The sequence below is a fragment of the Varanus komodoensis genome, unplaced genomic scaffold (assembly GCF_004798865.1).
Source record: "Varanus komodoensis strain SLA01 unplaced genomic scaffold, ASM479886v1 scaffold70, whole genome shotgun sequence".
Lineage (NCBI taxonomy): Eukaryota > Metazoa > Chordata > Lepidosauria > Squamata > Varanidae > Varanus > Varanus komodoensis.
In genome coordinates, this window is record NW_025336348.1 from 1,070,651 (window position 1) to 1,082,792 (window position 12,142).

A 12,142-nucleotide genomic window follows, 5' to 3' on the forward strand; every position below is an offset into this window, starting at 1 on the left:
GCCTCCTATGCCCATTCGAAGCTACATTAAAAAGAAGGCGAGAGAGAAGAAACAGCATGGGCTGCGGTGCACACTGAATGTCTCACAAGGAGTGACAAATCGTCACATGCCTCTTATTTCTTTGTTTAAGGAGCCCGCTGCTCCTTCTCCTCTCTCCCACTTGGGAAACAAAGCTATCGTTAAAAAGAGCCTGGTAGTTCTGACACATCTGGCAAAAATATGCAACCATCAATCCATTTCACAGGCCTACGAAGAGGGCATGCTGATTTTCTACATCTCCTGGAGACTCGGTGCTATATTAACTCGAGGTGTAAAACCAATATTTGTCCAATTTGCAATCTCCCTCTTGCTTCCTCCTCCCCCAAAGCAAAATGGGCTGAACCGGAGCTTCCGTCTCCCAGTTCTCGATTACAAGATCCCAAGTGTCAAATGATAGATTACCTTCCCAACCGATGTGCTGAGACCCGCCACCAACTCCCTCGTCTTCCCACTTGTCCAGTGATGCTTAAATAGAATTATCCACCGCAATCCATACACCAAATCTGCCTAGCCCACTTATCTCAAGATTCTGTATGTCACCTACTAGATTATCCTTTTTAATCCATACATTGGATCTACATAACATATGTTTTTAATTCACGGGTGGTGATGGGGCATAGCATTGCTGAATGGATTATTTCTCTTAATCCAGTATTGGCCGTTGTACGAGCGTTCTCCAAAGAGAACCCTGTGCCCCATCTTGGTGACACATGGGTGCAGGGCTTTAGTTTTCAGCAAATACAGTCGTGTCATATGTCAGCCCGAGTTTGACATAAATACCTGTTACCTGTTACATATGTTCCATGATATGGAAATGCGTCTTTTTAATAAATGTCTATTTCAGGCTGATGGGGGATTTAATAAACTACGACGAGGCCAGCTGAGGCCCTGATTCTGTTTTCAGTTGTGTTCCCTTATGTCTGGAGATGTCACAGAGACATTGCCCAAGTCTAAACTGATTAGAGGCAAGCGTTGCACTTCTAACACAAAGACTTCTACTTTCTTGCTTTCTAGGATCTGGAACCAAATGTACATTTAGGGTGCAGTCCTACAGACTAGATAATTGTATGCCCTGCTGGTAAGGTAGGTAGGGATGGTGATCACTTGCCCTTTATACAGAGGACTGTCCTGTTTTGAAGTCCATGTCAGCTTTAAAGATAAAAAACCATCAAAAGTTGGGCTTTGAAGCTCTCCATCAATAGCTCCAGGACAGAAGAGTGAACAAAGCATGCTGGTCCCAGCGTTCTACACTATAGCGAGAAGCACATATAACTATTTAAAGTATAATTATTTCTAAATGTGAATGTATATGCATAAATTAGCATATAAAAGTGATGCCCTCTTTTTTGATGATGCACATCTTTTTTTTTCCAGGATTCACAGGGACACCTAAACATGAAAGAGCAATGGAGCGCAGGTTAATTGAGAGATTGGGTGGCACAATCTATTTCAATCCATTTATTTTAAAAATGCCTATCCCACTTTTTTCCACTGGGTCAGCACAAACAATATTGACTCAAACATGATCTAGACTGTATCAGGATTTGAAAATGAAGTTTTGACTTGAAGGGAGGCCTTTTGTGGGAGGTGAAATGCCCTAGAAACTTCCACCTCAAATCCCACGTTCTTTTCCATGTCTATTCCGCAACACCTTTTGGCTGTGTTTTTTCTCCCAGCCTGGAGAGGAACATTATCATGTGATGAATTACTGTTCCAAAAAAAGAAGACCGATGCACAAGCAAGCCTGGAAGGAAGGAAGGATGTTGCTTCTGCAGCAGGTCACTATGAAGCAGAGGATGCAAAGAAAATAATTTTGGTGCTTGGCTACTTTTAACTGAAGAAGGGACCACCACTGGAATGCTGGTTATTGATGGTTAGGTCTCTGCCACAGTGTTCCCTTAGGGATGGGGCTGAAATTCATTTGGTTCATATTTTAATGTGAAATGAATTAATTCATATTTCTTGAGCTGATATGAGAACAAGAACACACTTATCCATCAGTTTCCACACTTCTCTGAGTTTTATAGTGCAGTTGTGTTATCAGTAAGTGCACACAAAATGTACACATTAGAGAAACTAAGAAAGGGGCACTAGAAGGGCCTTCTTGGCTGTAAGGTCCATTTATGGAACCAGCTCTTCAGAGAGGTGTGCCTGATATCAGCCCGTTTGATTTTTAGGTGCCTGGAAATGACCTTTTCATTCTCCAACTATTTTAATTGTTGAATTTTATCATTATTTTGCATTTTATGAAGGTACTGTGGATTGTTCAAGGATAGGCTGGACATACTCATGGTAGGCGTGTCATGAGTGGTGCCGGCTGGAGCTGGGGGTCAGACTAGATGGCCCCAGAGGCCCCTCCTGACTCGCTCTGTTTCTGTGTTTCTATTACTTGGTTTTATTTGAATATTTATTATTATTGAATGTGTTTATTTTACTTGTTTAATTTTATTGTCTTCTTATCTTATTGCTGATCACTTTATGGGTTGTTATTGCAATGGACCATTTATTGTTATTAATTGTTCTTTATTTATTTTAAATTGTAAACCATCCTGAGAACTATTGGGCTAATTTGGTATGGCACAGAAATGTTTTAAATAAATAAATAACCATACAGGAAGAAAAATGCATACATTAGGGGAAATGGTGCACCTAAAGAAACATCTTAGGGTAAATTGCTTGCAAAAATGTGTATTTTGCAAACCACTGCATACACAGAAGTATGTATTAGGAGAAATATCTACAAAATTGTGCATTAATGCTATGCAACCAACTCCCCCCCCCCCGCCAAAAAAACACACACACACACCGATGTTGATACTGAAGCAGGATGGAACAAGCTTGTGCTAAAATAATGTCAAAGTTGTAGGAACCACAACAAATTTGTCCACCCTTCTTTCACGCTCCTAAAGATTGCTAAAAGAAGGACCCCTGCCTGCAAAGCTGACAACATTTATGAACTGCACCACATTTCATCTCTGCCTGAAAACTTGCAACCAACAAAACAGAAACAGCGACACCTCTTAGGAAAAGGTTATGCTGCCACCGCGGTCCCACAGTTTCCGGGTCGGCCCTAAAATATTCTGCGATCGGCTATTCATGCATTTGCATGAATTGCGCTTGCAGGAGAAAGATCACTGCGAAACCCATTGCTAACCTCTGCCCCCACCCAAACATTGCTATTCTTTTTCTGCAAGAATATAAACAGGCCTATGTGCCCATTATAACAGCCGCAGCCCAAACTAGAACTAGAGTCACCAATTTTCCAGTGCCACGGAGCAAAAAGTGAGGCAACATGACTAGATCCCCAATATATGGGGAGGCACTTCCAACATATCTCTGATTAGGGGGCATACAGATCACACCAAGAACACATCGTATTTCCTGAGCAAAGCTCAGGGAACCAAGGTTCAGTTTAGATGCCAGGAAGTACTTCCAGACAGTTAGGACCCCGAGGGTGTGGAATGGGCTTCCACGGGACGTGGTTGAGGCCCCATCAGTGAGGGTGTTCAAGGATAGGCTGGACATGCACATGGTGGGCATATTGTGAGTGGAGCCGGCTGGAGCCGGGGGTCAGACTAGATGGCCCGGGAGGCACCTTCTGACTCGCTAATTTTCTACGTCTCTATTTCAATGCCAAGTAGACTGGAAATACCAGCCTGGCACAAGGACATTCGGAAAAGCTTTCTGAGTACGAATTCCCCCTTTGTCAGTCTCAGAAATTCAGCACATGCAAGGTGTACTGTGATGGCCTTCTCACCTCCACCATTTGACAGTGTCTTGCGCAAATTCAGAGCTGCTGTTGGAAGGAAAGATTCCCAACAGGCCTTTTATTTGCTTTCATCATGGCTTGCATTCCATTGCACTGGTAAGCAAAAAAGATTGCAATCCTTGGTGCACCCTTAATGCAGTCTTGTATGCCCAGGATTTACAGCAGGGCAGTAGGATTTATAGTTTGGGTAAACCTGCATGGGGACTGAGCTGCACAAAGCTTGGCATGGTGGCAACTGAACCAATTATAAAATTGCAATGCATTTCGAATTTTGGAAGTGTTGTTTTAGAGCCATAAAGCATAATTAAGACAGAAAGCCAGGCAACAATATGGAAAGTGTTCCCTAATAACTCTCCACAGGTGAGAATCTATTCCCACAACATGCTTTCTCCCATTCCAGGCACACTATTCCCTTGCAGATGTCTTTGTGCCAACCAGAGTACTTTGAGGCAGTAGTCTTGGGAACAGAAAGACATTCAAGAACTCATTTCCAGATATACTTGGCAGTATGCACTTAAAATGTTTTCACAGGAATCACATCACAGCAACAAGAAGGCATGCTCAGCTCCTCCAGAGGATAAGACGTGCAACAATTCCTCTTGCTCCTGCAGTCACAGGTGGACACATTCTGCTTCCATGATTCCCCTGGGAAGGATATGACAACACTGGAAAAGTGGCTTCATTTGAACTCAACAGCCTTTCGACACCTTCCTGACCCAATGGCCAAATGCAGGTGGAGTTGGGGCGGGGGGGGGGGGGACGGTCCAGCTTCCACAAAATTTGCTCAAACTATTTGCAGAAATTTGGAACTCTACCATAATTTGCACCAGCCAGGACCAATCCGTTCGATTCGAACCATTTTTGCGGTTTTTGTTTTGATTGTAGCATTTTACATGGAAGCATTTATTCCTCACTGCATATGCACATCTTCTTTTGGTCACCTGGAAGGATCTGATAGACAATTTCAGATTTGTGCAAAATCTAGCACCGAGACAGCAGATTCTAAGATTTATGGGCATGAGAAGAGTCCTGCTTGATCAGATCAAAGGCTGGGCATTCTGTTCCTACAGCAGCCAACATATGGAAAACTGAGAAATGGGACACCAATGTAATAGCACATACTCCTTGTGTTCCCTTGCAACTGGTGTTTAGAGGCATTTGAATGAGTATTTTGAGAAATGCTTGGTTAACCAAGCACTGGTCAACCAGTCACCTCTGGTAAACCCACAAATGCATTGGTTGGGTGCATCCACGTGCAAATGACTCCACCTTCCAGGGCGATCTTGTCTGCTTTCTCATCCCTTGAGATTCTATGTGGAATACACCATGTAGGACAAGCAAAAGATCACAGCAGCTCCCACAGGAATTGTGAGTATGGCATTCCTGGCAGTGAAGACTCACAGGGCGGTGTATAACACAGTCCAAAGAATGGACGATCTAAAAGGTCAACTCATAAACAGACAGGATCCCACTGTAGAAAAGGTCCTGCCCCGTTTGTTTATTTATTCAATTTATATTCCGCTATAACTAGTCCAAAGACTCTCTACGCGGATTACAACAGACGCCACCACCCTACTCTTATCAGTCCCACAACTCCTTAACTTCTGCTTCACTCTTGTAACTTCTCGGAGGTAAATCTGGAGGCAGGTGGGAGTGGGCAGGGAGTGAGCGTTTTTCTTTCTTTTTAATGGTGGAGGGTATGTACACACACCCAGCTCGACAAAAGAGTTCTGCCTGCCAGCACTGGGCACATTCCAGGGCAAAGAAACAGCAAGGCACAAGGTGTCTGATGCCTGTTTTTCCAAAAGAGGTGCTGCCAAGACAAATACATCGAGGAATTAATTAAAACTTAAGAGCTGGAAAACCCTGACTAATAACCTCATATCCAAGGAGAAATAAAAAATGAAGCAGGCCTTCTTTCCGATGTATGGCCGAGCTCATGCCAACGCGGCACACACCTTCCATGTTGTTTCAACAAATACAGCTGCGGCTCTTGTTCTTTCGCCCTTTGCTCTTGGTGGGGGTGTAATTGCTGGCACGGCCATCTCCTCTTTCCCCCAGAAAGAAAATACAGGCCCAAAGCATGCGCCCCTGGGAGCCAGTGCTGTGCTGCAGGGGTGGGCGGGTGGTGGATGACCAGCGGTGTTGGACTTCGACTCCCAGAAGCCCTTGCCAGCATGGCCAATGAAGGAATGCTGGAAGGCCAAAACATCAGGAATTCTACTTCCTTCTCATCCCACCTCTATTGTCTTTCCTGCTCTGCAGCCTGCAATGAACAATAATCTGACTGCTGTACCTGGTGTGGTTTTCAGAGGGACGGGGACGTGGGAAAGTTGTCTTTGTAGGTCCTCCCTTCTGCTCTGCCCATTTCTCCTGCTCTGTCCTTTTCAGCCCATTTTCTACAGCTACCCAGGGAGAGGAGAGATGGTTCTCCCTTGCCCCAGCCACTGCTTGCTTGCTGAGAGGGCAGCAGCAAGGTGGGACAATGGGGGAGAGCAGCAGCAGCAGCAGCCCCATGGGACTCCCATGGCTGGGCCATGCACCCCATGGGACTTCATCTCTCCAAAGAGGTGAAGCACAGCTCAATTTGGCATTAAAATATATGCTACTGCAGGTGAACCTTTCACCATTAAGTGATGCAATATCTCTCTGCTTAATGGAAGTGCATTTTGATAGGATCCCCCCTAAATAATTTAAACACCCCCCCCACTTTCATAGGATGCCACCTGATTCACGGACACCCCAGAGAGGAATTTGCCATTTTGCATTTTAGAAGCAGTATGTGGTTAGAAGCAAAAACTCAGCTCTCCTTTGACATGCGCACTTCTCTGAATGTTGCAGTAGCATTCTCCATTAATACCAAAATGCATATCCTGGTATGTAGGTTACTTGGAAAAATAATATTTCTGGAAATTTTGCATACTGTGATCCATACACTGTATATCAAGAGTGTAGTGAGACCCACTGTAGCTTAGCACTTGCAGTATTGGACTGGCACCTGTGGAGTCTACTCTTCACTTGGCCTTGACACTCTCTGGGCGACCTGGGTCAGTCGCAGACTCTCAGCCCAGCCTACCTCACAGGACTGTTGTGAGAATTAACTAATGAAAAGAGCTGTGCAGGTTCCCTTGGATTCCTTGCAAAAGAAAGGAAGGTAGGGTATAAATGTTAGGTGGTACTGATAATAGGAAATGCACAAAAGACATACAGTGGTACCTTGGCTCACAAACCTCATCTGTTCCATGACTCTGGTTGTGGCTCAAATTGGTTGTGACCCAAGTCCAATTTCCCAAAGGTTAATCCATTCTGGCCCCTCCGAATGTGGTTGTGACCCATATTGGTTGTGACCTAAGTCAAATTTCCCCATAAGATTCAATGGAAATAAGGTTAATCCGTTCTGTAACTATTTCTTTTAATCAGAAAAATTTGAAACGAAGTGACAAAGTACTGTACAGTGCAGTGGAGAACACTAGCCCGGGGGTGGGGGGCAGATTATTGTTTCGAGGGAGAGCCCCCCTCCGTAAGGACATGGGGAGATCCCTTTCAAGGGTTTCCTCTCTTCTTTGTCTCTTAGCTGCAGGGTCAATTCTGGTGCAAAATCTGCCTATAGTCACTTGTTTTTTCCTGCGCTGCACGACCCTCCGGAAACGAGAGACCACGGTATCGTTCGTCAGATTCAACACTCTGTTCGTCACAGTTCTGCTGGGGTGGTGCTTCCCAAAGACATCCTGGCACTCATTCCGTTTTTTCAGAATGGATTGTATCACATCCCTGCTCACTTCCTCCCCGTCTTCCTCTTCCTCAGTGGAATCCTCCTCAGCAAGTCCCTGCTGCTGCTCACGCTGGAGTTCAGCAAGCTCCTCCATGTCTTCCCTGCACGAACACGACTGCGAGTGTGGCCTTCTCCCCACTCGGGGGGGGCGGGGGGGAGACGGCCACGATCGTGGGGGCGGGGGGGGGAGACAGCCACGATCGTGCTGGTTGGCGGGGGAGAGAGATGGCCAAGATGGCGCCAGTCTTCCCTGCATGAACGCGACTGCGATCGTGGCCATCTCCCCACTCGGGGGGGGGGGGGGGGGAGACGGCCACGATCTTAGTCGCCATCCAATGCGGAGTTCGCAACCCAAGTCAAAATGTTCATGAAAGTTTTGTTCGTGACCCAATTTGGTCGTGAACCGAGGCATTCATGAGCCGAGGTACCACTGTATATGGCTTTTTACACCAACTTTTTAAAAGAAAAATCAGAAAGTTCAAGACAAGCTGAATATAAAAGAGGAACTCCAAATCCAAATAGAGAATTTCATCGTATTTCACCATTAATCATCAACCACCCAGAGAGCCATTTGGGCTTATAGGTAGTATAGAAATTTAATAAATAAATAAAATTTCCAACACTCCATCAGCCTGACTGGATTTGTAGCTTCCCTGCAAATCTGGTTCTTTTCCACAAGTAACTCAGGTTGTATCCCAAGACAGAAGATTCAAACACAAAACACAAGAGGAAAAAAATAACATTATGCCAGTCAAGGGCCTGCTCTTTCACATTACAAGGCCAGTCGGCCAATCCTTCCCTGAGACGCTGTTTTTGCCTTCCCAGCATCCCCCAGGCAAGGCCAAAAGCCTTGAGCATTTCCTTCATGTCAGCAGCTCACAGTGGAACCACTGTCAAGTTTATCCAAGGAAAGGGAAAGAGCCATAGAAGGGAGAAGGAGGCCAAGACTGCCTTCCAGTAGGGGGAGAGCACACAAGGCCTGGCTGTTTTGCCATCTCTTCTGCAACAGGCCCATTCCACGTGCAGCCTCACTTCTCAATTGGTGATCCTTTAAAAAGTGCTCCTAACCACTAAGCATGGAGAAGAGGACACTGCCATCCAATTTCCCTAACGAATGCTGCGCTTTCACTTCCGTCACATGTTTTGTCTCTATGTAACCGACCAACAGGGCTGGTTTTAGGACTGATGGGTCCTTGGGCCAAGGCGTCCTCTGGTTGGGCTCCCCTGTCCATCTGTGGATCTGGAGCAGAGGTATTTGGAAGTGGCCACAGTCAGTGTATTTCCTCCCAACAGCCAGTTTGGGCAGTGTGGATCTAGTCCTGGGAAGGGCGAGGAAGGGGGCTGGGGTGCCTGTTGGACTTAGCAAAAGCCTGCAAGCCAAGCTTCTTCCTTTCCGCAACTCCTGGCATGCTCCTTCCCACCACGCTCAGCTGTAACCTCAGCTGGTGTGGTTCTTTTCGCACTGGCTGCAAGGAGCTAGGTCCCCAGGGGCTGGACTCAGAACCATCCATGGCCTCTAAGATGGTGTCAGAAGGCCATAGACTGCTTCTGAGGAGGAAAATGGCATAGCTTAAAAACCTGTAGAAAGATATCATATACATGTTCTGACACCATAGAGATATTCCCACATGACTTAGAAGTGTAGGGTACATTCAAGGATATATTCACGTGGAACAAATCTTACTAGTTGGAATGTATAATTCCTCACCATCATATCCATGATCTGATTAATAGCTTGGCTCCAACCAGGGCCAAGGGAACAGGGAAACATAGTGTTTGTGCTGAAGTTGGCTATGCCAGCGAATTATCAGATGATTGAGGCAACCTGTGTTCCATCCCATGGAGAATATTTCTACTCAAGAACCATACTGTCATACCATAAAGAGAAATTTAGAAAGTTAAAGTCTAGAAGACATAGAGTGAGGGCAGGGCATATCACCTGTCACTCCTGCCCTCACTCGGACTTGGCTTCAGGCAATACCTCATTGGAGGAGGGGCATAAGAAAGGATTAATGCTTCCTCTCTGGAGATGAAGAAGAACAGTTTTGAATGAAAACCACAAGATGTCACCTAGTAGCAGGAAACATGACAGAAATGGTGTCCTGGCATGGGGTGGGGAATATGGGTCATATTCTTTCCCTCCACTACCAACTCAAATCAATACCATTCTAGACCTTCAGATTTCAGACTTAATAGACATGAATTTGTCTCAAAGAGGACCTGCAACTGAAGGCTGCATTGTGGAAGGGTTCCAGCCACACAGCTACATCCTTTTCTAGAATATTCCATTCCATTTCCCCCCGCCCTTGTTTGCTGATTTTCCCCACTCCAAATAATCAGGCAACACTCCACGCCTACAAGGCAGGCTCCATCCTCATTCCTTTGGTTCTCTAACATTTTGGGGTGGGGTGCCCAAATAGTTTTAATGCTTTAGCTTAACTTGGTGTTCCTCTGAACCTGTTGATAGCCTTCTCTTGCAGATGGATGGCATGATTTTGGCTACATATGGATCCACAGAAAGGGAGTTTGCTGTTATATATAGGATATTTCTGGATTTTATGGAATTAAGGTTAGTATTTACTAACTACTTACTAGCAGAGATATATGGACATGGTTAAATCCATCCCATTTGTGTTCAGATACCCTTCTTTCTGTTATCCACTTACTGATGGGATCAGGTTTCGCACAAATTGTTTGTATGCTGTTGTGTGAATTGGCACTTGTGCAAATTTGCATTTCCAAAAATTTGTGCAAATTATAGCACTCCTGTCCCCCTAAATGTGCAACTTCACTTCAGTCTATGGGGTGGTGAGATGCACATTTTTAGCCATCTTTTCTTTTTAAATCAGACTTTTCTATTCATCAACCTGCATAGAATGATGGAAAGTCTCTCTATATATCTCCTACACAGTTCCTATATAATGGCATAAGTCAATGGAAGATAATTCTGAACTAAACAATGTTATCCTGAAATGCTTCATTACTATCTTGAAAAGGACTTCTGGAAATATGAATGGTTTTAAAGAAAACCAAGTTCAAGTATTCCTGATCTGAGGGGGCATTTTGCAGGTACGACTGACCTCAACCTTCTTTATACTAGCCTCAAATAAAAAAAAGCACGGCCTATTTCATGCATATATCTTGATCGCTGAGTTTAGTGCCAGGCCACGACTTGCTCATGTGAATGAGGAATCATCCGCCAAAAACTACAGATAAAACAGTCAGATCACTCCATATCAAACGATACTTTGCAACAGAACCAGTCCTCAACTGGATCACACACAGTTTGGATGAATGAATCCTACCTGCCAAAGCAACTTTCTTTCTTTCGTCCATTGCGGTGAACTCAGAATGGTAAACCAGAGCTTAGCTGCCTTAACTCCTACACAGGAAAGTCTTGCTAACACAGCAGAATCAGACCTCCACTAATGCTCACACGATACTGAAGCTACTTTTACTTTAGAAAGGGCCAAACCAAAGAAGAATAAGGGGAAAAACAGAAGGAAAAATGTGGAGGTTGCTTCTCAAGCAAAGCATCAAATCTATGCAAGCAGGTCTGTTGCCCATGCCATGCTCTTTCCTTATTCCTAATCTATGCCTTTAATTCTAATTCGTACATGTACATATATTGGGGAACTGCTCTTTGGTAGGCTGGCAAGGGTGTGGGGAAGGGGTGATGGGGGTTTTCTGCCAACTGGCATGTCTTGCTTTTTCTCTTTGATAGTCATGGGTAGCAAAATGGGACAAGCCTCAGAAAAGGTTGCTCTTCCTTTATTTTTGATTCATGCATTTAATTCTGAGCCACGTATTTATGGAAGGCTTTCTAAAAGCCTGAGATAACAGGTAGATGTTCATCAGTGGAAGTTAAAGAAACAAGATGGGTGTAGATGGCATACCCGAGTCCACTGGGCTTTCTAGATTTTTCCTCAAAGTTCATGTGATCTCATTGAAAGTTTGCTTTCAAGTGTGAATATAAATTTTGGGTTGTGAATGCGACATGTTTGCAGGATTTGCAAACATGAAATTCTCATACATCCCTATCCTCATAGCTAAGAATCTTTCTCTAGCTTTTAGAACGCAATGTCCTACAGTTTGGAGTTTCAATACAAAGAACCACTGTTCAGTATGCTGAATTGGAGGGAGGAGGGAGAGAAAAGTACAGTCCAATTTCTAGCTGGGCTGTACATTTTGAATAGGTGCCCAGGTTGATCACTGGGGATTTGATACAGAGATGGAGACATGTGCCAATTCTGATTTCTCTTAGCTTCCCATGTTTCCAGGTTAAATTTGGTTTGTGCCAAACCTTGGGGATCCTTTTTTTAAGATATAAAAGTCCGTACATGCATTCCTCCTTACCTTTGCATTTTTGCACATGAGCAAGGAGTTTTGTGCCATATGCATGCTTTTGCAAAGAATTTTTCCAATACAGTGCATCTCAACATTATTTTTACTACTGTGTGAGATGTGTTCCCATGCATTTCCCCCTAAGAAGCTCATTTTATACCAATGCATCACCGTCTTGGAGATGTGTGAATTGCAAAGGGTAACTAGTAGATTAACTA

At 44.5% G+C, this 12,142-nt stretch overlaps 1 protein-coding gene across 2 annotated transcripts in view; it reads right to left on the bottom strand.

Moving 5' to 3' along the window:
* SOX5 (SRY-box transcription factor 5) overlaps positions 1–12,142 on the bottom strand; it is a 349,663-nt gene that overhangs the window by 238,444 nt on the left and 99,077 nt on the right. The gene's annotated exons all lie outside the window — the stretch shown is intronic.